The sequence below is a fragment of the Heterodontus francisci genome, chromosome X (assembly GCF_036365525.1).
Source record: "Heterodontus francisci isolate sHetFra1 chromosome X, sHetFra1.hap1, whole genome shotgun sequence".
Lineage (NCBI taxonomy): Eukaryota > Metazoa > Chordata > Chondrichthyes > Heterodontiformes > Heterodontidae > Heterodontus > Heterodontus francisci.
The window spans coordinates 37,450,319-37,478,183 of record NC_090421.1 but is presented as its reverse complement, the minus strand read 5'-3'; positions in this window follow the sequence as shown (position 1 = coordinate 37,478,183).

Sequence of the window (27,865 nt, the reverse complement as noted above, 5' to 3'; positions counted from 1 at the left end):
CCCCACACTCAGAAACCCATTCCCCACTCACTGAAACCCCTTCCCCACACACTGAAACACTTACCCACACTCTGAAACCCATTCCCCACACACTGAAACACCTTCCCCACACACTGAAACCCTTTTCACACACACTGAAACCCATCCCCACAAACTGAAACACCTTCCCCACACACTGAAATACATCCCCACACACCGAAACCCCTTCCCCACATACTGAAACACATCCCCACACACTGAAACCCCTTCCCCACACACTGAAACACCTTCCCCACACACTGAAACACCTTCCGCACACACTGAAACCCCTTCCCCACACACTGAAACCCCTTCTGCACACAGTGAAACCCTTCACCACACACTGAAACAATATCCCCACACACTGAAACACATCCCCACACACTGAAACCCCTTCCCCACACACTGAAACACATCCCCACACACTTTAACTCCTTCCCCACACTCTGGAACCCCTTCCGCTAACAGAGCAACCCTTCCCCACACACTGAAACCCCTTCCCCACACACTGAAATACATCCCCACACACTGAAACCCTTCCCCACACACTGAAACACCTTCCCCACACACTGAAGCACATCCCCACGCACTGAAACACCTCCCCCACACACTGAAACACATTCCTCACACACTGAAAGCCTTCCAAACACACTGAAACACATTCCCCACACACTGAAACCCCTTCCCCACACACTGAAATACATCCCCACACACTGAAACCCTTCCCCACACACTGAAACCCCTTCCGCACACTGTGAAACCCTTCCCCACACACTGAAACCCCTTCCCCACACACTAAAACACATCCCCAAACACTGAAACCCATTCCCCACACACTGAAACCCCTTCCACACACACTGAAACACCGTCCACACACACTGAAACCCATTCCACACACACTGAAACACCTTCCGCACACACTGAAACCCCTTCCCCACACACTGCAACCCTTTCCCCACACACTGAAACACCTTCCCCACACACTGAAACCCCTTCCCCACACACTGAAATACATCCCCACACACTGAAACCCCTTCACCACAAACTGAAACCCCTTCCGCACACACTGAAACACCTTCTCCGCACACTTAAACCCCTTCCCCACACACGGAACCCCTTTCGCACACACTGAAACCCATCCCCACACACTGAAAACACTTCACCCCACACTGAAACACCTTCCCCACACACTGAAAACACTTCCCCCCACACTGAAACCCTTCCCCACACTCAGAAACCCATTCCCCACTCACTGAAACCCCTTCCCCACACACTGAAACCCTTACCCACACTCTGAAACCCATTCCCCACACACTGAAACACCTTCCCCACACACTGAAACCCTTTTCACACACACTGAAACCCATCCCCACACACTGAAACACCTTCCCCACACACCGAAACACCTTCCCCACACACTGAAACCCCTTCCGCACACAGTGAAACCCTTCCGCACACACTGAAACACCTTCCCCACACACTGAAACACATCCCCACACACAGATACCCCTTCCCCACACACTGAAACACATCCCCACACACTGATACCCCTTCCCCACACACTGAAACACCTTCCCCACACACTGAAACCCCTTCCGCACTCACTGAAACACCTTCCCCGCACACTGAAACCACTTCCCCACACACTGAAACCCCTTCCGCACACACTGAAACACCTTCCCCGCACACTTAACCCCCTTCCCCACACACTGAAACCCCTTCCGCACACACTCAAACCCCTTCCCCACACATGAAACCCGTTCCGCAAAGAGTGAAACCCTTCCCCACACACTAAAACCCCTTCCCCACACACTGAAACCCCTTCCTCAGACACTGAAACACATCCCCACACTCTGAAACCCCTTCCCCACACACTGAAACCCCTTCCCCACACAGTGAAAACACTTCCCCCCACAATGAAACCCTTCCACACACTCTGAAACGCCTTCCCCACACACTGAAACCCCTTCCCCACGCACTGAAACCCTTACCCACACACTGAAATACATCCCCACACACTGAAACCACTTCCCCACACACTGAAACCCCTTCCGCACACACTGAAACACCTTCCCCGCACACTTAACCCCCTTCCCCACACACTGAAACCCCTTCCGCACACACTCAAACCCCTTCCCCACACATGAAACCCGTTCCGCAAAGAGTGAAACCCTTCCCCACACACTAAAACCCCTTCCCCACACACTGAAACCCCTTCCTCAGACACTGAAACACATCCCCACACTCTGAAACCCCTTCCCCACACACTGAAACCCCTTCCCCACACAGTGAAAACACTTCCCCCCACAATGAAACCCTTCCACACACTCTGAAACGCCTTCCCCACACACTGAAACCCCTTCCCCACACACTGAAACCCTTACCCACACACTGAAACCCCTTCTGCACTCACTGAAACACCTTCGCCACACACTGAAACAGCTTCCCCACACACTGAAACCCCTTCCGCAAACAGTGAAACCCTTCCCCACACACTGAAACCCCTTCGCCACACACTAAAACACATCCCCACACACTGAAAACCCTTCCGCAGACACTGAAACACCTTCCCCACACACTGAAACCCCTTCGCCACTCACTGAAACGACTTCCGCACATACTGAAACACCTTCCCCACACACTGAAACCCCTTCCCCACACACTGAAACCCCTTCCGCACACAGTGAAACCCTTCCCCACACACTGAAACATCTTCCCCACACACTGAAACACATCCCCACACACTGAAACTCCTTCCCCACACACTGAAACACATCCCCACACACTGAAACCCCTTCTGCACACACTGAAACACCTTCGCCACACACTGAAACACCTTCCCCACCCGCTGAAACCCCTTTTGCACACAGTGAAACCCTTCCCCACACACTGAAACCCCTTCCCCACACACTAAAACACATCCCCACACACTGAAACCCATTCCCCACACACTGAAACCCCTTCCGCACACACAGAAACACCGTCCACACACACTGAAACCCATTCCCCACACACTGAAACCCCTTCCGCACAAACTGAAACCCCTCCCGCACACACTGAAATACCTTCGCCACGCACGGAAACCCCTTCCCCACACACTGCAACCCCTTCCGCACACACTGAAACACCTTCCCCACACACTGAAAACCCTTCCAGACACACTGAAACCCCTTACTCACACACCGAAATGGCTTCCGCACACACTGAAACCCCTTCCGCACATACTGAAACACGTTCCCCACACACTGAAACCCCTTCCGCAGACAGTGAAACCCTTCCACACACACTGAAACACCTTCCCCACACTCTGAAACACATCCCCAATCACAGAAACCCCTTCCCCACACAGTGAAACACATCCCCACACACTGCAACCCCTTCCACACACACTGAAACACCTTCCCCACACACTGAAATACATCCCCACACACTGAAACCCCTTCCCCACACACTGAAACCCCTTCCGCACACACTGAAACACCTTCCCCGCACACTTAAACCCCTTCCCCACACACGGAAACCCTTTCCGCACACACTGAAACCCCTTCCCCACACACTGAAACCCCTTCCTCAGACACTGAAACACATCCCCACACTCTGAAACCCCTTCCCCACACACTGAAACCCCTTCCCCACACACTGAAAACACTTCCCCCCACACTGAAACCGATCCCTACACACTGAATCCCATCCCCACACACTGAAACCCCTTCCCCACACAATGAAACCCCTTCCCCACACACTGAAACTCCTTCCCCACACACTGAAACCCCTTCCGCACACACTGAAACCCATCCCCACACACTAAAACCCATCCCCACACACTGAAACCCCTTCCGCACATCGTGAAACACTTCCCCACGCACTGAAACCCCTTCCCCACACACTGAAACCCCTTCCTAACACACTGAAACATATCCACACACACTGAAACCCATTCCCGCACACTGAAACCACTTCCCCACACACTGAAAACACTTCGCCCCACACTGAAACCCTTCCCCACACTCAGAAACCCATTCCCCACTCACAGAAACCCCTTCCCCACACACTGAAACCCTTACCCACACTCTGAAACCCATTCCCCACATACTGAAGCACCTTCCCCACACACTGAAAACCCTTCCCCACACACTTAAACCCCTTCCCCACACACTGAAACACCTTCCCCACACACTGAAACCCCTTCCACACACACTGAAACCCATTCCCCACACACTGAAACACCTTCCGCACACAGTGAAACCCTTCCCCACACACTGAAACACCTTCCCCACACACTGAAACACATCCCCACACACAGAAACCTCTTCCCCACACACTGAAACACATCCCCACACACTGAAACCCCTACCCCACACACTGAAACACCTTCCCCACACACTGAAACACCTTCTCCACACACTGAAACCCTTCCGCACACAGAGAAACACTTCCACACACACTAAAACCACTTCCCTACACACTGAAATACATCCCCACACACTGAAACCCCTTCCCCACACACTGAAACCCCTTCCCCCACACTGAAACACCTTCCCCACACACTGAAACCCTTCCCCACACACTGAAATACATCCCCACACACTGAAACACATCCCCACACACTGAAACACCTTCCGCACACACTGAAACCCCTTCCCCACAGACTGAAACACCTTCCCCACACACTTAAACCCATCTCCACACGCTGAAACACCTTCCCCACACACTGAAACACCTTCCCCACACACTGAAACCCCTTCCTCAGACACTGAAACACATCCCCACACTCTGAAACCCCTTCCCCACACACTGAAACCCCTTCCCCACACAGTGAAAACACTTCCCCCCACAATGAAACCGATCCCCACACACTGAATCCCATCCCCACACACTGAAACCCCTTCCCCACACAATGAAACCCCTTCCCCACACACTGAAACTCCTTCCTCAGACACTGAAACACATCCCCACACTCTGAAACCCCTTCCCCACACACTCAAACCCCTTCCCCACACATGAAACCCGTTCCGCAAAGAGTGAAACCCTTCCCCACACACTAAAACCCCTTCCCCACACACTGAAACCCCTTCCTCAGACACTGAAACACATCCCCACACTCTGAAACCCCTTCCCCACACACTGAAACCCCTTCCCCACACAGTGAAAACACTTCCCCCCACAATGAAACCCTTCCACACACTCTGAAACGCCTTCCCCACACACTGAAACCCCTTCCCCACGCACTGAAACCCTTACCCACACACTGAAATACATCCCCACACACTGAAACCACTTCCCCACACACTGAAACCCCTTCCGCACACACTGAAACACCTTCCCCGCACACTTAACCCCCTTCCCCACACACTGAAACCCCTTCCCCACACAGTGAAAACACTTCCCCCCACAATGAAACCCTTCCACACACTCTGAAACGCCTTCCCCACACACTGAAACCCCTTCCCCACGCACTGAAACCCTTACCCACACACTGAAATACATCCCCACACACTGAAACCCTTACCCACACACTGAAACCCCTTCTGCACTCACTGAAACACCTTCGCCACACACTGAAACAGCTTCCCCACACACTGAAACCCCTTCCGCAAACAGTGAAACCCTTCCCCACACACTGAAACCCCTTCGCCACACACTAAAACACATCCCCACACACTGAAAACCCTTCCGCAGACACTGAAACACCTTCCCCACACACTGAAACCCCTTCGCCACTCACTGAAACGACTTCCGCACATACTGAAACACCTTCCCCACACACTGAAACCCCTTCCCCACACACTGAAACCCCTTCCGCACACAGTGAAACCCTTCCCCACACACTGAAACATCTTCCCCACACACTGAAACACATCCCCACACACTGAAACTCCTTCCCCACACACTGAAACACATCCCCACACACTGAAACCCCTTCTGCACACACTGAAACACCTTCGCCACACACTGAAACACCTTCCCCACCCGCTGAAACCCCTTTTGCACACAGTGAAACCCTTCCCCACACACTGAAACCCCTTCCCCACACACTAAAACACATCCCCACACACTGAAACCCATTCCCCACACACTGAAACCCCTTCCGCACACACAGAAACACCGTCCACACACACTGAAACCCATTCCCCACACACTGAAACCCCTTCCGCACAAACTGAAACCCCTCCCGCACACACTGAAATACCTTCGCCACGCACGGAAACCCCTTCCCCACACACTGCAACCCCTTCCGCACACACTGAAACACCTTCCCCACACACTGAAAACCCTTCCAGACACACTGAAACCCCTTACTCACACACCGAAATGGCTTCCGCACACACTGAAACCCCTTCCGCACATACTGAAACACGTTCCCCACACACTGAAACCCCTTCCGCAGACAGTGAAACCCTTCCACACACACTGAAACACCTTCCCCACACTCTGAAACACATCCCCAATCACAGAAACCCCTTCCCCACACAGTGAAACACATCCCCACACACTGCAACCCCTTCCACACACACTGAAACACCTTCCCCACACACTGAAATACATCCCCACACACTGAAACCCCTTCCCCACACACTGAAACCCCTTCCGCACACACTGAAACACCTTCCCCGCACACTTAAACCCCTTCCCCACACACGGAAACCCTTTCCGCACACACTGAAACCCCTTCCCCACACACTGAAACCCCTTCCTCAGACACTGAAACACATCCCCACACTCTGAAACCCCTTCCCCACACACTGAAACCCCTTCCCCACACACTGAAAACACTTACCCCCACACTGAAACCGATCCCCACACACTGAATCCCATCCCCACACACTGAAACCCCTTCCCCACACAATGAAACCCCTTCCCCACACACTGAAACACCTTCCCCACACACTGAAACCCCTTCCGCACACACTGAAACCCATCCCCACACAGTAAAACCCATCCCCACACACTGAAACCCCTTCCGCACATCGTGAAACACTTCCCCACGCACTGAAACCCCTTCCCCACACACTGAAACCCCTTCCTAACACACTGAAACATATCCACACACACTGAAACCCATTCCCGCACACTGAAACCACTTCCCCACACACTGAAAACACTTCGCCCCACACTGAAACCCTTCCCCACACTCAGAAACCCATTCCCCACTCACAGAAACCCCTTCCCCACACACTGAAACCCTTACCCACACTCTGAAACCCATTCCCCACATACTGAAGCACCTTCCCCACACACTGAAACCCCTTCCCCACACACTTAAACCCCTTCCCCACACACTGAAACACCTTCCCCACACACTGAAACCCCTTCCACACACACTGAAACCCATTCCCCACACACTGAAACACCTTCCGCACACAGTGAAACCATTCCCCACACACTGAAACACCTTCCCCACACACTGAAACACATCCCCACACACAGAAACCTCTTCCCCACACACTGAAACACATCCCCACACACTGAAACCCCTACCCCACACACTGAAACACCTTCCCCACACACTGAAACACCTTCTCCACACACTGAAACCCCTTCCGCACACAGAGAAAGACTTCCACACACACTAAAACCACTTCCCTACACACTGAAATACATCCCCACACACTGAAACCCCTTCCCCACACACTGAAACCCCTTCCCCCACACTGAAACACCTTCCCCACACACTGAAACCCTTCCCCACACACTGAAATACATCCCCACACACTGAAACACATCCCCACACACTGAAACACCTTCCGCACACACTGAAACCCCTTCCCCACAGACTGAAACACCTTCCCCACACACTTAAACCCATCTCCACACGCTGAAACACCTTCCCCACACACTGAAACACCTTCCCCACACACTGAAACCCCTTCCCCACAAACTGAAACACCTTCCCCACACACTTAAACACCTTCCCCACACACTGAAACACATCCCGACACACTGAAGCACATCGCCACGCGCTGAAACACCTTCCCCACACACTGAAACACCTTCCCCACACACTGAAACACCTTCCACACACACTGAAATCACATTCCCACACTCTGAAACCCTTCCCCACACTCTGAAACCACTTCCCCACACACTGAGACACCTTCCCCACAAACGGTAACACCTTCCCCACACACTGAAACCCCTTCCCCACTCACTGAAATACCTTCCCCACACACTGAAACTCCTTCCTCACAGACTGACAACCATCCCCACACACTGAAACCCATCCCCACACACTGAAACACCTTCCCCACACACTGAAACCCCTTCCGCACACAGAGAAACACTTCCACACACACTGAAACCACTTCCCCACACACTGAAATACATCCCCACACACTGAAACCCCTTCCCCACACACTGAAACCCCTTCCCCCACACTGAAACACCTTCCCCACACACTGAAACCCTTCCCCACACACTGAAATACATCCCCACACACTGAAACACATCCCCACACACTGAAACACCTTCCGCACACATGAAACCCCTTCCCCACAGACTGAAACACCTTCCCCACACACTGAAACCCATCTCCACACGCTGAAACACCTTCCCCACACACTGAAACACCTTCCCCACACACTGAAACACTTCCCCACAAACTGAAACACCTTCCCCACACACTGAAACACCTTCCCCACACACTGAAACACATCCCGACACACTGAAGCACATCGCCGCGCGCTGAAACACCTTCCCCACACTCTGAAACACATCCGCAAACACAGAAACCCCTTCCCCACACAGTCAAACACATCCCCACACACTGAAACCCCTTCCCCACACACTGAAACACCTTCCCCACACACTGAAACACCTTCCGCACACAGAGAAACCCTTCCCCACACACTGAAACCACTTCCCCACACACTGAAATACATCCCCACACACTGAAACCCCTTCCCCACACACTGAAACCCCTTCCGCACACTCTGAAACACATCCCCAAACACAGAAACCCCTTCCCCACACAGTGAAACACATCCCCACACACTGAAACCCCTTCCCCACACACTGAAACACCTTCCGCACACAGAGAAACCCTTCCCCACACACTGAAACCCCTTCCCCACACACTGAAATACATCCCCACAGACTGAAACCCCTTCCCCACACACTGAAACCCCTTCCGCACACACTGAAACACCTTCCCCGCACACTTAAACCCCTTCCCCACACACATAAACCCTTTCCGCACACACTGAAAACCCTTCCCCATACACTGAAACCTCTTCCCCACACACTGAAACCCCTTCCTCAGACACTGAAACACATCCCCACACTCTGAAACCCCTTCCCCACACACTGAAACCCCTTCCCCACACACTGAAAACACTTCCCCCCACACTGAAACCGATCCCCACACACTGAATCCCATCCCCACACACTGAAACCCCTTCCCCACACAATGAAACCCCTTCCCCACACACTGAAACACCTTCCCCACACACTGAAACCCCTTCCGCACACACTGAAACCCATCCCCACACACTAAAACCCATCCCCACACACTGAAACACCTTCCCCACACACAGAAACCCATTCCCCACACACTGAAACCCCTTCCGCGCACACTGAAACACCATCCCCACACGCTGAAACCCCTTCGCCACACACTGAAACCTCTTGCGCACATCGTGAAACACTTCCCCACGCACTGAAACCCCTTCCCCACACACTGAAACCCCTTCCTAACAGACTGAAACATATCCACACACACTGAAACCCATTCCCGCACACTGAAACCACTTCCCCACACACTGAAAACACTTCGCCCCACACTGAAACCCTTCCCCACACTCAGAAACCCATTCCCCACTCACTGAAACCCCTTCCCCACACACTGAAACCCTTACCCACACTCTGAAACCCATTCCCCACATACTGAAGCACCTTCCCCACACACTGAAACCCCTTCCCCACACACTTAAACCCCTTCCCCACACACTGAAACACCTTCCCCACACACTGAAACCCCTTCCACACACACTGAAACCCATCCCCACACACTGTAACACCTTCCCCACACACTGAAACCCCTTCCCCACCCACTGAAACACCTTCCGCACACAGTGAAACCCTTCCACACACACTGAAACACATTCCCCACACACTGAAACACATCCCCACACACAGAAACCTCTTCCCCACACACTGAAACACATCCCCACACACTGAAACCCCTACCCCACACACTGAAACACCTTCCCCACACACTGAAACCCTTCCCCAAACACTGAAATACATCCCCACACACTGAAACACATCCCCACACACTGAAACACCTTCCGCACACAGTGAAACCCCTTCCCCACACACTGAAATACATCCCCACACACTGAAACACATCCCCACACACTGAAACACCTTCCGCACACACTGTAACCCCTTCCCCACAGACTGAAACACCTTCCCCACACACTGAAACCCATCTCCACACGCTGAAACACATTCCCCACACACTAAAACACCTTCCCCACACACTGAAACCCCTTCCCCACAAACTGAAACACCTTCCCCACACACTGAAACACCTTCCCCACAAACTGAAACACATCCCGACACACTGAAGCACATCGCCACGCGCTGAAACACCTTCCCCACACACTGAAACCCCTTCCCCACTAACTGAAACACCTTCCCCACACACTGAAACACCTTCCACACACACTGAAATCACATTCCCACACACTGAAACCCTTCCCCACACTCTGAAACCACATCCCCACACACTGAGACACCTTCCCCACAAACGGTAACACCTTCCCCACACACTGAAACCCCTTCCCCACTCACTGAAACACCTTCCCCACACACTGAAACTCCTTCCTCACAGACTGAAAACTATCCCCACACACTGAAACCCATCCCCACACAGTGAAACACCTTCCCCATACACTGAAACCCTTCCCCACACACAGAAACACATCCCCACACACTGAAACCCCTTCCGCACACAGAGAAACACTTCCACACACACTGAAACCACTTCCCCACACATTGAAATACATCCCCACACACTGAAACCCCTTCCCCACACACTGAAACCCCTTCCCCCACACTGAAACACCTTCCCCACACACTGAAACCCTTCCCCACACACTGAAATACATCCCCACACACTGAAACACATCCCCACACACTGAAACACCTTCCGCACACACTGAAACCCCTTCCCCACAGACTGAAACACCTTCCCCACACACTGAAACCCATCTCCACACGCTGAAACACCTTCCCCACACACTGAAACACCTTCGGCACACACTTAAACCCCTTCCCCACACACTGAAACACCTTCCCCACACACTGAAACACCTTCCCCACACAGTGAAACACATCCCCACACACTGAAACCCCATCCCCACACACTGAAACACCTTCCCCACACACTGAAACACCTTCCGCACACAGAGAAACCCTTCCCCACACACTGAACCCCCTTCCCCACACTCTGAAACACATCCCCAAACACAGAAACCCCTTCCCCACTCAGTGAAACACATCCCCACATACTGAAACCCCTTCCCCACACACTGAAACACCTTCCCCACACACTGAAACACCTTCCGCACACAGAGAAACCCTTCCCCACACACTGAAACCCCTTCCCCACACACTGAAATACATCCCCACACACTGAAACCCCTTCCCCACACACTGAAACCCCTTCCGCACACACTGAAACACCTTCCCCGCACACTTAAACCCCTTCCCCACACACGGAAACCCTTTCCGCACACACTGAAACCCCTTCCCCATACACTGAAACCTCTTCCCCACACACTGAAACCCCTTCCTCAGACACTGAAACACATCCCCACACTCTGAAACCCCTTCCCCACACTCTGAAACCCCTTCCCCACACACTGAAAACACTTCCCCCCACACTGAAACCGATCCCCACACACTGAATCCCATCCCCACACACTGAAACCCCTTCCCCACACAATGAAACCCCTTCCCCACACACTGAAACACCTTCCCCACACACTGAAACCCCTTCCGCACACACTGAAACCCATCCCCACACACTAAAACCCATCCCCACACACTGAAACACCTTCCCCACACACAGAAACCCATTCCCCACACACTGAAACCCCTTCCGCGCACACTGAAACACGTTCCCCACACGCTGAAACCCCTTCACCACAAACTGAAACCCCTTCCGCACATCGTGAAACACTTCCCCACGCACTGAAACCCCTTCCCCACACACTGAAACCCCTTCCCAACACACTGAAACATATCCACACACACTGAAACCCATTCCCGCACACTGAAACCACTTCCCCACACACTGAAAACACTTCGCCCCACACTGAAACCCTTCCCCACACTCAGAAACCCATTCCCACTCACTGAAACCCCTTCCCCACACACTGAAACCCTTACCCACACTCTGAAACCCATTCCCCACATACTGAAGCACCTTCCCCACACACTGAAACCCCTTCCCCACACACTTAAACCCCTTCTCCACACACTGAAACACCTTCCCCACACACTGAAACCCCTTCCACACACACTGAAACCCATCCCACACACTGTAACACCTTCCCCACACACTGAAACCCCTTCCCCACACACTGAAACACCTTCCGCACACAGTGAAACCCTTCCCCACACACTGAAACACCTTCCCCACACACTGAAACACATCCCCACACACAGAAACCTCTTCCCCACACACTGAAACACATCCCCACACACTGAAACCCCTACCCCACACACTGAAACACCTTCCCCACACACTGAAACCCTTCCCCACACACTGAAATACATCCCCACACACTGAAACACATCCCCACACACTGAAACACCTTCCGCACACACTGAAACCCCTTCCCCACAGACTGAAACACCTTCCCCACACACTGAAACCCATCTCCACACGCTGAAACACCTTCCCCACACACTGAAACACCTTCCCCACACACTGAAACCCCTTCCCCACAAACTGAAACATCTTCCCCACATACTGAAACACATTCCCCACACACTGAAACACATCCCGACACACTGAAGCACATCGCCACGCGCTGAAACACCTTCCCCACACACTGAAACCCCTTCCCCACTAACAGAAACACCTTCCCCACACACTGAAACACCTTCCACAAACACTGAAATCACATTCCCACACACTGAAACCCTTCCCCACACTCTGAAACCACTTCCCCACACACTGAGACACCTTCCCCACAAACGGTAACACCTTCCCCACACACTGAAACCCCTTCCCCTCTCACTGAAACACCTTCCCCACACACTGAAACTCCTTCCTCACAGACTGAAAACCATCCCCACACACTGAAACCCATCCCCACACACTGAAACACCTTCCCCATACACAGAAACCCTTCCCCACACACTGAAACACATCCCCACACACTGAAACCCCTTCCGCACACAGAGAAACACTTCCACACACACTGAAATCCCTTCCCCACACACTGAAACCCCTTCCCCCACACAGAAACACCTTCCCCACACACTGAAACCCTTCCCCACACACTGAAATACATCCCCACACACTGAAACACATCCCCACACACCGAAACAACTTCCGCACACACTGAAACCCCTTCCCCACAGACTGAAACACCTTCCCCACACAGTGAAACCCATCTCCACACGCTGAAACACCTTCCCCACAAACTGAAACACCTTCCCCACACACTGAAACCCCTTCCCCACAAACTGAAACACCTTCCCCACACACTGAAACACCTTCCCACAGACTGAAACACATCCCGACACACTGAAGCACATCGCCACGCGCTGAAACACCTTCCCCACACACTGAAACTCCTTCCCCACTAACTGAAACACCTTCCCCACACACTGAAACACCTTCCACACACACGGAAATCACATTCCCACACACTGAAACCCTTCCCCACACTCTGAAATCACTTCCCCACACACTGAAATACCTTCCCCACAAACGGTAACACCTTCCCCACACACTGAAACCCCTTCCCCACTCACTGAAACACCTTCCCCACACACTGAAACTCCTTCCTCACAGACTGAAAACCATCCCCACACACTGAAACCCATCCCCACACACTGAAACACCTTCCCCATACACTGAAACCCTTCCCCACACACTGAAACACATCCCCACACACTGAAACACATCCCCACACACTGAAACACATTCCCCACACACTGAAATACAATCCCCACACACTGAAACACCTTTCCCACACACTAAAACCCCTTCCCCACACACTGGAACCCTTCCCCACACACTGAAACACATTCCCCAAACACTGAAACCCCTTCCCCACACACTGCAACAGCTTCCCCACAAACTGAAGCCCCTTCCCCACACACTGAAACACCTTCCCCACACAATGAAACCCTTCCCCACACACCGAAACCCCTTCCCCACACACTGAAACACCTTCCGCACACACTGAAACCCCTTCCGCACACATTGAAACCCGTCCCCACACTCTGAAACCCATCCCCACACACTGAAACCCCTTCCCTACACACTGAAACCCCTTCCCCACACTCTGAAACACCTTCCCCACGCACAGAAACACCTTCCTCAAACACTGAAACCCCTTCCTCACACACTGAAACACCTTCCCCACAGACTGACACCCTTCCCCACACACTGAAACCCCTTCCCCACACAATGAAACCCTTCCCCACACAATGAAACCCCTTCCCCACACACTGAAACACCTTCTCCACACACTGAAACACCTTCCCCACACACTGAAACACCTTCCCCACACACCGAAACCCCTTCCCCACACACCGAAACCCCTTCCACACACACTGAAACACCTTCCCCACACAATGAAACCCTTCCCCACACACCGAAACCCCTTCCCCATACACTGAAACACCTTCCGCACACACTGAAACCCCTTCCACACACACTGAAACCCATCCCACACACTGTAACACCTTCCCCACACACTGAAACCCCTTCCCCACACACTGAAACACCTTCCGCACACAATGAAACCCTTCCCCACACACTGAAACACCTTCCCCACACACTGAAACACATCCCCACACACAGAAACCTCTTCCCCACACACTGAAACACATCCCCACACACTGAAACCCCTACCCCACACACTGAAACACCTTCCCCACACACTGAAACCCTTCCCCACACACTGAAATACATCCCCACACACTGAAACACATCCCCACACACTGAAACACCTTCCGCACACACTGAAACCCCTTCCCCACAGACTGAAACACCTTCCCCACACACTGAAACCCATCTCCACACGCTGAAACACTTTCCCCACACACTGAAACACCTTCCCCACACACTGAAACCCCTTTCCCTCAAACTGAAACATCTTCCACACACACTGAAACACATTCCCCACACACTGAAACACATCCCGACACACTGAAGCACATCGCCACGCGCTGAAACACCTTCCCCACACACTGAAACCCCTTCCCCACTAACTGAAACACCTTCCCCACACACTGAAACACCTTCCACACACACTGAAATCACATTCCCACACACTGAAACCCTTCCCCACACTCTGAAACCACTTCCCCACACACTGAGACACCTTCCCCACAAACGGTAACACCTTCCCCACACACTGAAACCCCTTCCCCTCTCACTGAAACACCTTCCCCACACACTGAAACTCCTTCCTCACAGACTGAAAACCATCCCCACACACTCAAACCCATCCCCACACACCGAAACACCTTCCCCATACACAGAAACCCTTCCCCACACACTGAAACACATCCCCACACACTGAAACCCCTTCCGCACACAGAGAAACTCTTCCACACACACTGAAATCCCTTCCCCACACACTGAAACCCCTTCCCCCACACAGAAACACCTTCCCCACACACTGAAACCCTTCCCCACACACTGAAATACATCCCCACACACTGAAACACCTTCCCCATACACCGAAACAACTTGCGCACACACTGAAACCCCTTCCCCACAGACTGAAACACCTTCCCCACACAGTGAAACCCATCTCCACACGCTGAAACACCTTCCCCACACACTGAAACACCTTCCCCACACACTGAAACCCCTTCCCCACAAACTGAAACACCTTCCCCACACACTGAAACACCTTCCCCACACACTGAAACACATCCCGACACACTGAAGCACATCGCCACGCGCTGAAACACCTTCCCCACACACTGAAACCCCTTCCCCACTAACTGAAACACCTTCCCCACACACTGAAACACCTTCCACACACACTGAAATCACATTCCCACACACTGAAACCCTTCCCCACACTCTGAAATCACTTCCCCACACACTGAAACACCTTCCCCGCAAACGGTAACACCTTCCCCACACACTGAAACCCCTTCCCCACTCACTGAAACACCTTCCCCACACACTGAAACTCCTTCCTCACAGACTGAAAACCATCCCCACACACTGAAACCCATCCCCACACACTGAAACACCTTCCCCATACACTGAAACCCTTCCCCACACACTGAAACACATCCCCACACACTGAAACACATTCCCCACACACTGAAATACAATCCCCACACACTGAAACACCTTTCCCACACACTAAAACCCCTTCCCCACACACTGGAACCCTTCCCCACACACTGAAACACATTCCCCAAACACTGAAACCCCTTCCCCACACACTGCAACAGCTTCCCCACAAACTGAAGCCCCTTCCCCACACACTGAAACACCTTCCCCACACAATGAAACCCTTCCCCACACACCGAAACCCCTTCCCCACACACTGAAACACCTTCCGCACACACTGAAACCCCTTCCGCACACATTGAAACCCGTCCACACACTCTGAAACCCATCCCCACACACTGAAACCCCTTCCCTACACACTGAAACCCCTTCCCCACACTCTGAAACACCTTCCCCACGCACAGAAACACCTTCCTCAAACACTGAAACCCCTTCCTCACACACTGAAACACCTTCCCCACAGACTGACACCCTTCCCCACACACTGAAACCCCTTCCCCACACAATGAAACCCTTCCCCACACAATGAAACCCCTTCCCCACACACTGAAACACCTTCTCCACACACTGAAACACCTTCCCCACACACTGAAACACCTTCCCCACACACCGAAACCCCTTCCCCACACACCGAAACCCCTTCCACACACACTGAAACACCTTCCCCACACAATGAAACCCTTCCCCACACACCGAAACCCCTTCCCCATACACTGAAACACCTTCCGCACACACTGAAACCCCTTCAGCACACATTGAAACCCGTCCCCACACTCTGAAACCCATCCCCACACACTGAAACCCCTTCCCCACACACTGAAACCCCTCCCCCACACTCTGAAACACCTTCCCCACGCACAGAAACACCTTCACCACACACTGAAACCCCTTCTGCACACACTGAAACCCATCCCCACACACTGAAACCCATCCCCACACACTGAAGCACCTTCCCCACGCACTGAAACCCCTTCCCCACACACAGAAACACCTTCCTCACACACAGAAACCCTTCCCCACACACTGAAACACCTTCCCCACACACGGAAACACATCCCCACACACTGAAACTCCTTCCCCACACACTAAAACCCATCCCCACACACTGAAACCCCTACCCCACACACTGAAACCCCATCCCCACACACTGAAACCCTTCCCCACACACTGAAAAACATTCCCCACACACTGAAACACTTCCCCACACACTGAAACACCTTCCCCACACACTGGAACCCCTTCCCCACGCACTGAAAACCCTTCCCCACACACTGAAACACCTTCCCCACACTCTGAAACCCCATCCCCACACACTGAAACCCATCCCCACACACTGAACCCCCTTCTGCACACACTGAAACACCTTCGCCACACACTGAAACAGCTTCCCCACACACTGAAACCCCTTCCGCACACAGTGAAACCCTTCCCCACACACTGACACCCCCTCGCCACACACTAAAACACATCCCCACACACTGAAACCCCTTCCCCACACACTGAAACGCCTTCCGCACACACTGAAACCCCTTCCGCACACACTGAAACACCTTCCCCACACACTGAAACCCCTTCCCGACACACTGAAACGCCTTCCGCACATACTAAAACACCTGCCCCACACACTGAAACCCCTTCCCCACACACTGAATCACCTTCCGCACACAGTGAAACTCTTCCCCACACACTGAAACATCTTCCCCACACACTGAAACACATCCCCACTCACTGAAACTCCTTCCCCACACATTGAAACACATCCCCACACACTGAAACCCCTTCTGCACACACTGAAACACCTTCGCCACACACTGAAACACCTTCCCCACACGCTGAAACCCCTTCCGCACACAGTGAAACCCATCCCCACACACAGAAACCCCTTCCCACACACTAAAACACATCCCCACACACTGAAACCCATTCCCCACACACTGAAACCCCTTCCGCACACACTGAAACACCGTCCCCACACACTGAAACCCCTTCTGCACACACTGAAACACCTTCGCCACACACTGAAACACCTTCCCCACACGCTGAAACCCCTTCCGCACACAGTGAAACCCATCCCCACACACAGAAACCCCTTCCCACACACTAAAACACATCCCCACACACTGAAACCCATTCCCCACACACTGAAACCCCTTCCGCACACACTGAAACACCGTCCACACACACTGAAACGCGTTCCCCACACACTGAAAACCCTTCCGCACACACTGAAACCCCTTCCGCACACACTGAAACACCTTCGCCACACACTGAAACCCCTTCCCCACACACTGCAACCCCTTCCGCACACACTGAAACACCTTCCCCACACACTGAAACCCCTTCATCACACACTGAAACCTTTTACCCACACACCGAAACGGCTTCCGCACACACTGAAACCCCTTCCGCACAAACTGAAACACCTTCCCCACACACTGAAACCCCTTCCGCACACAGTGAAACCCTTCCCCACACACTGAAACACCTTCCCCACACTCTGAAACACATCCCCAAACACAGAAACCCCTTCCCCACACAGTGAAACACATCCCCACACACTGAAACCCCTTCCCCACACACTGAAACACCTTCCCCACACACTGAAACACCTTCCCCACACACTGAAACCCCTTCCGCACACAGAGAAACCCTTCCCCACACACTGAAACACCATCCCCACACACTGAAATACATCCCCACACACTGAAACCCCTTCCCCACTCACTGAAACCCCTTCCGCACACACTGAAACACCTTCCCCGCACACTGAAACCCCTTCCCCACACACGGAAACCCTTTCTGCAAACACTGAAACCCCTTCCCCATACACTGAATCCCCTTCCTCACACACTGAAACCCCTTCCTCAGACACTGAAACACATCCCCACACTCTGAAACCCCTTCCCCACACACTGAAACCGCTTCCCCACACACTGAAAACACTTCCCCCACACTGAAACCGATCCCCACACACTGAATCCCATCCCCACACACTGAAACTCATTCCCCACACAATGAAACCCCTTCCGCACACACTGAAACCCCTTCCGCACAGACTCAAACCCATCCCCACACACTTAAACACCTTCCCCACACACAGAAACCCATTCCCCACACACTGAAACCCCTTCCCCACACTCTGAAACACCTTCCCCACGCACAGACACACCTTCCCCACACACTGAAACCCCTTCCGCACATACTGAAACCCATCCCCACACACTGAAACCCATCCCCACACACTGAAGCACCTTTCCCACACACTGAAGCCCCTTCCCCACACACAGAAACACCTTCCTCACACACAGAAACCCTTCCCCACACACTGAAACACCTTCCCCACACACTGAAACACGTCCCCACACACTGAAACCCCTTCCCCACACACTAAAACCCATTCCCACACACTGAAACCCCTTCTGCACACTCTGAAACCCCATTACAACACACTGCAACACATCCCCACACACTGAAAAACCTTCCCCACACACTGAAACCCTTCCCCAAACACTGAAACCCATCCCGACACACTGAAACCCCTTCCGCACACACTGAAACACCTTCCCCACACACTGAAACCCCTTCCCCACACACTGAAACGCCTTCCGCACATACTGAAACACCTTCCCCACACACTGAAACCCCTTCCCCACACACTGAAACCCCTTCTGCACACAGTGAAACCCTTCCCCACTCACTGAAACATCTTCCCCACACACTGAAACACATCCCCACACACTGAAACTCCTTCGCCACACATTGAAACACATCCCCACACACTGAAACCCCTTCTGCACACACTGAAACACCTTCGCCACACAATGAAACACCTTCCCCACACGCTGAAACCCCTTCCGCACACAGTGAAACCCTTCCCCACACACTGAAACCCCTTCCCCACACACTAAAACACATCCCCACACACAGAAACCCCTTCCCCACGCAGTGAAACCCATTCCCCACACACTGAAACCCCTTCCGCACACACTGAAACACCTTCCACACACACTGAAACCCATTCCCCACACACTGAAACCCCTTCCACACTCACTGAAACCCCTTCCGCACACACTGAAACACCTTCCCCACACACTGAAACCCCTTCACCACTCACTGAAACCTTTTACCCACACACCGAAACGGCTTCCGCACACACTGAAACCCCTTCCGCACATACTGAAACACCTTCCCCACACACTGAAACCCCTTCCGCACACAGTGAAACCCTTCCCCACACACTGAAACACCTTCCCCACACTCTGAAACACATCCCCAAACACAGAAACCCCTTCCCCACGCAGTGAAACACATCCCCACACACTGAAACCTCTTCCCCACACACTGAAACACCTTCCCCACACACTGAAACACCTTCCCCACACACTGAAACCCCTTCCGCACACAGAGAAACCCTTCCCCACACACTGAAACCCCATCCCCACACACTGAAATACATCCCCACACACTGAAACCCCTTCCCCACACACTGAAACCCCTTCCGCACACACTGAAACACCTTCCCCGCACACTGAAACCCCTTCCCCACACACGGAAACCCTTTCCGCACACACTGAAACCTCTTCCCCATACACTGAAACCCCTTCCCCACACACTGAAACCCCTTCCTCAGACACTGAAACACATCCCCACACTCTGAAACCCCTTCCCCACACACTGAAACCCCTTCCCCACACACTGAAAACACTTCCCCCCACTCTGAAACCGAACCCCACACACTGAATCCCATCCCCACTCACTGAAACCCCTTCCCCACAATATGAAACCCCTTCCTCACACACTGAAACACCTTCCACACACACTGAAACCCCTTCCGCACACACTCAAACGCATCCCCACACACTGAAACACCTTCCACACACACAGAAACCCATTCCCCACACACTGAAAGCCCTTCCGCGCACACTGAAACACCTTCCCCACACGCTGAAACCCCTTCACCACACACTGAAACCCCTTCCGCACATCGTGAAACACTTCCCCACGCACTGAAACCCCTTCCCCACACACTGAAACCCCTTCCTCACACACTGAAACATATCCACACACACTGAAACCCCTTCCCGCACACTGAAACCCCTTCCCCACACACTGAAACCCCTTCCGCACACACTGAAACACCTTCCCCGCACACTGAAACCCCTTCCCCACACACGGAAACCCTTTCCGCACACACTGAAACCTCTTCCCCACACACTGAAACCCCTTCCTCAGACACTGAAACACATCCCCACACTCTGAAACCCCTTCCCCACACACTGAAACCCCTTCCCCACACACTGAAAACACTTCCCCCCACAATGAAACCGATCCCCACACACTGAATCCCATCCCCACACACTGAAACCCCTTCCCCACACTATGAAACCCCTTCCTCACACACTGAAACACCTTCCCCACACACTGAAACCCCTTCCGCACACACTCAAACGCATCCCCACACACTGAAACACCTTCCGCACACACAGAAACCCATTCCCCACACACTGAAAGCCCTTCCGCGCACACTGAAACACCTTCCCCACACGCTGAAACCCCTTCACCACACACTGAAACCCCTTCCGCACATCGTGAAACACTTCCCCACGCACTGAAACCCCTTCCCCACACACTGAAACCCCTTCCTCACACACTGAAACATATCCACACACACTGAAACCCCTTCCCGCACACTGAAACCCCTTCCCCACACACTGAAAACACTTCCCCCCACACTGAAACCCTTCCCCACACTCAAAAACCCATTCCCCACTCACTGTAACCCCTTCCCCACGCACTGAAACCCTTACCCACACTCTGAAACCCATTCCCCACAATCTGAAACACCTTCCCCACACACTGAAACCCCTTCCCCACACACTGAAACACCTTCTCCACACACTTAAACTCCTTCCACACACACTGAAACACATCCCCACACACTGTAACACCTTCCCCACACACTGAAAAACATCCCCACACACTGAAACACATCCCCACACACTGACACACCTTCCCCACACACTGAGACCCCTTCCCCACACACTAAAACATCTTCCCCGCACACTGAAACACATTCCCCACACACTGAAATACCATCACCACACACTGAAACACCTTTCCCACACACTGAAGCCCCTTCCACACACACTGGAACTCTTCCACACACACAAAAACACCTTCCCCAAACACTGAAACCCCTTTCCCACACACTGAAACAGCTTCCCCACAAACTGAAACCCCTTCGCCACTCACTGAAACACCTTCCCCACACACTGAAACACATTCCCCACACACTGAAACACCTTCCCCACAAACGCTAACACCTTCCCCACAAACTGAAACCCCTTCCCCACACACTGAAACACCTTCCCCAGACACTGAAACTCCTTGCTCACAGACTGAAAACCATCCCCACACACTGAAACCCATCCCCACACACTGAAACACCTTCCCCACACACTGAAACCCTTCCCCACACACTGAAACACATCCCCACACACTGAAACACATCCCCACACACTGCAACACCTGCCCCACACACTGAGACCCCTTCCCCACACACTAAAACATCTTCCCCGCACACTGAAACACTTTCCCCACACACTGAAATACCATCCCCACACACTGAAACACCTTTCCCACACACTGAAACCCCTTCCCCACACACTGGAACCCTTCCGCACACACTGAAACACCTTCCCCAAACACTGAAACCACTTCCCCACACACTGAAACAGCTTCCCCACAAACTGAAACCCCTTCCCCACACACTGAAACACCTCCCCACACACTGAAATAAATTCCCCACACACTGAAACACCTTCCTCAAACACTGAAACCCTTACCGCACACACTGCAACACCTTCCCCACAGACTGACACCCTTCCCCACACCCTGAAACCCCTTCCCCACACAATGAAACCCTTCCCCACACACTGAAACACCTTCCCCGCACACTGAAACACCTTCTCCACACACTGAAACACCTTCCCCACACACTGAAACGCCTTCCCCATACACTGAAACACCATCCCCACACACCGAAACCCCTTCCCCACACACGGAAACCCCTTCAACACACACTGAAACACCTTCCCCGCACACTGAAACCCCTTCCCCACACACAGAAACCCCTTCCCGACACACTGAAACACCTTCGCACACACTGAAACCCCTTCCGCACACATTGAAACCCGTCCCCACACTCTGAAACCCATCGCCGCACACTGAAACCCCTTCCCGACACAGTGAAACCCCTTCCCCACACTCTGAAACACCTTCCCCACACACAGAAACACATTCCCCACACACTGAAACACCTTCCGCACACACTGAAACCCATCCCCACACACTGAAACCCATCCCCACACACTGAAGCACCTTCCCCACACACTGAAACCCCATCCCCACACACAGAAACCCCTTCCCCACACACAGAAACCCTTCCCCACACACTGAAACACCTTCCCCACACACTGAAACACATCCCCACACACTGAAACTCCTTTCCCACACACTAAAACCCATCCCCACACACTGAAACCCCTTCCCCACACACTGAAACACCATCCCCACAAACTGAAACCCTTCCCCACACACTGAAACACCTTCCCCACACACTGGAACCCCTTCCCCACGCACTGAAAACCCTTCCCCACACACCGAAACACCTTCCCCACAAACGGGAACACCTTCCCCACACACTGAAACCCCTTCCCCACACACTGAAACCCCTTCCCCCACACTGAAACACCTTCCCCACACACTGAAACCCTTCCCCACACACTGAAATACATCCCCACACACTGAAACACATCCCCACATACTGAAACACCTTCCGCACACACTAAAACCCCTTCCCCACAGACTGAAACACCTTTCCCACACACTGAAACCCATCTCCACACGCTGAAACACCTTCCCCACACACTGAAACACCTTCCCCACACACTGAAACCCCTTCCCCACAAACTGAAACACCTTCCCCACACACTGAAACACCTTCCCCACACACTGAAACACATCCCGACACACTGAAGCACATCGCCACGCGCTGAAACACCTTCCCCACACACTGAAACCCCTTCCCCACTAACTGAAACACCTTCCCCACACACTGAAACACCTTCCACACACACTCAAATCACATTCCCACACAATGAAACCCTTCCCCACACTCTGAAACCACTTCCCCACACACTGAAACACATTCCCCACAAACGGTAACACCTTCCCCACACACTGAAACCCCTTCCCCACTCACTGAAACACCTTCCCCACACACTGAAACTCCTTCCTCACAGACTGAAAACCATCCCCACACACTGAAACCCATCCCCACACACTGAAACACCTTCCCCATACACTGAAACCCTTCCCCACACACTGAAACACATCCCCACACACTGAAACACATCCCCACACACTGAAACACCTTCCCCACAGACTGAAATACCATCCCCACACACTGAAACTCCTTTCCCACACACTGAAACCCCTTCCCCACTCACTGGAACCCTTCCCCACACACTGAAATACATTCCCCAAACACTGAAACCCCTTCCCCACACACTGAAACAGCTTCCCCACAAACTGAAGACCCTTCCCCACACACTGAAACACCTTCCCCACACAATGAAACCCTTCCCCACACACCGAAACCCCTTCCCCACACACTGAAACACATTCCGCACACACTGAAACCCCTTCCGCACACATTGAAACCCGTCCCAACACTCTGAAACCCATCCCTACACACTGAAACCCCTTCCCCACACACTGAATCCCCTTCCCCACACTCTGAAACACCTTCCCCACGCACAGAAACACCTTCCTCAAACACTGAAACCCCTTCCGCACACACTGAAACACCTTCCCCACAGACTGACACCCTAACCCACACACTGAAACCCCTTCCCCACACAATGAAACCCTTCCCCACACACTGACACACCTTCTCCAAAAACTGAAACACCTTCCCCACACACTGAAACACCTTCCCCACACACCGAAACCCCTTCCCCACACACCGAAACCCCTTCCACACACACAGAAACACCTTCCCCACACACTGAAACCCATTCCCCACACACCGAAACCCCTTCCCCATACACTGAAACACCTTCCGCACACACTGAAACCCCTTCAGCACACATTGAAACCCGTCCCCACACTCTGAAACCCATCCCCACACACTGAAACCCCTTCCCCACACACTGAAACCCCTTCCCCACACTCTGAAACCCCTTCCCCACACTCTGAAACACCTTCCCCACGCACAGAAAAACCTTCACCACACACTGAAACCCCTTCCGCACACACTGAAACCCATCCCCACACACTGAAACCCATCCCCACACACTGAAGCACCTTCCCCACACACTGAAACCCCTTCCCCACACACAGAAACACCTTCCTCACACACTGAAACCCTTCCCCACACACTGGAAAACATTCCCCACACACTGAAACACTTCCCCACACACTGAAACACCTTCCCCACACACTGGAACCCCTTCCCCACGCACTGAAAACCCTTCCCCACACACTGAAACACCTTCCCCACACTCTGAAACCCCATCCCCACCACTGAAACCCATCCCCACACACTGAACCCCCTTCTGCACACACTGAAACACCTTCGCCAGACACTGAAACAGCTTCCCCACACACTGAAACCCCTTCCGCACACAGTGAAACCCTTCCCCACACACTGACACCCCCTCGCCACACACTAAAACACATCCCCACACACTGAAACCCCTTCGCCACACACTGAAACGCCTTCCGCACACACTGAAACCCCTTCTGCACACACTGAAACACCTTCCAAACACACTGAAACCCCTTCCCCACACACTGAAACGCCTTCCGTACATACTGAAACACCTTCCCCACACACTGAAACCCCATCCCCACACACTGAAAACCCTTCCGCACACAGTGAAACCCTTCCCCACACACTGAAACATCTTCCCCACACACTGAAACACATCCCCACACACTGAAACTCCTTCCCCACACATTGAAACACATCCCCACACACTGAAACCCCTTCTGCACACACTGAAACACCTTCGCCACACACTGAAACACCTTCCCCACACGCTGAAACCCCTTCCGCACACAGTGAAACCCATCCTCACACACTGAAACCCCTTCTCCACACACTAAAACACATCCCCACACACTGAAACCCATTCCCCACACACTGAAACCCCTTCCGCACACACTGAAACACCGTCCACACACACTGAAACCCGTTCCCCACACACTGAAAGCCCTTCCGCACACACTGAAACCCCTTCCGCACACACTGAAACACCTTCGCCACACACTGAAACCCCTTCCCCACACACTGCAACCCCTTCCGCACACACTGAAACACCTTCACCACACACTGAAACCCCTTCACCACACACTGAAACCTTTTACCCACACACCGAAACGGCTTCCGCACACACTGAAACCCCTTCCGCACATACTGAAACACCTTCCCCACACACTGAAACCCCTTCTGCACACAGTGAAACCCTTCCCCACACACTGAAACACCTTCCCCACACTCTGAAACACATCCCCAAACACAGAAACCCCTTCCCCACACAGTGAAACACATCCCCACACACTGAAACCCCTTCCCCACACACTGAAACACCTTCCCCACACACTGAAACACCTTCCCCACACACTGAAACCCCTTCCGCACACAGAGAAACCCTTCCCCACACACTGAAACACCATCCCCACACACTGAAATACATCCCCACACACTGAAACCCCTTCCCCACACACTGAAACCCCTTCCGCACACACTGAAACACCTTCCCCGCACACTGAAACCCCTTCCCCACACACGGAAACCCTTTCCGCACACACTGAAACCCCTTCCCCATACACTGAAACCCCTTCCCCACGCACTGAAACCCCTTCCTCAGACACTGAAACACATCCCCACACTCTGAAACCCCTTCCCCACACACTGAAACCGCTTCCCCACACACTGAAAACACTTCCCCCACACTGAAACCGATCCCCACACACTGAATCCCATCCCCACACACTGAAACCCCTTCCCCACACACTGAAACCCCTTCCTCACACACTGAAACACCTTCCCCACACACTGAAACCCCTTCCGCACACACTCAAACCCATCCCCACAAACTGAAACACCTTCCCCACACACAGAAACCCATTCCCCACACACTGAAACCCCTTCCCCACACTCTGAAACACCTTCCCCACGCACAGAAACACCTTCCCCACACACTGAAACCCCTTCCGCACACACTGAAATCCATCCCCACACACTGAAACCCATCCCCACACACTGAA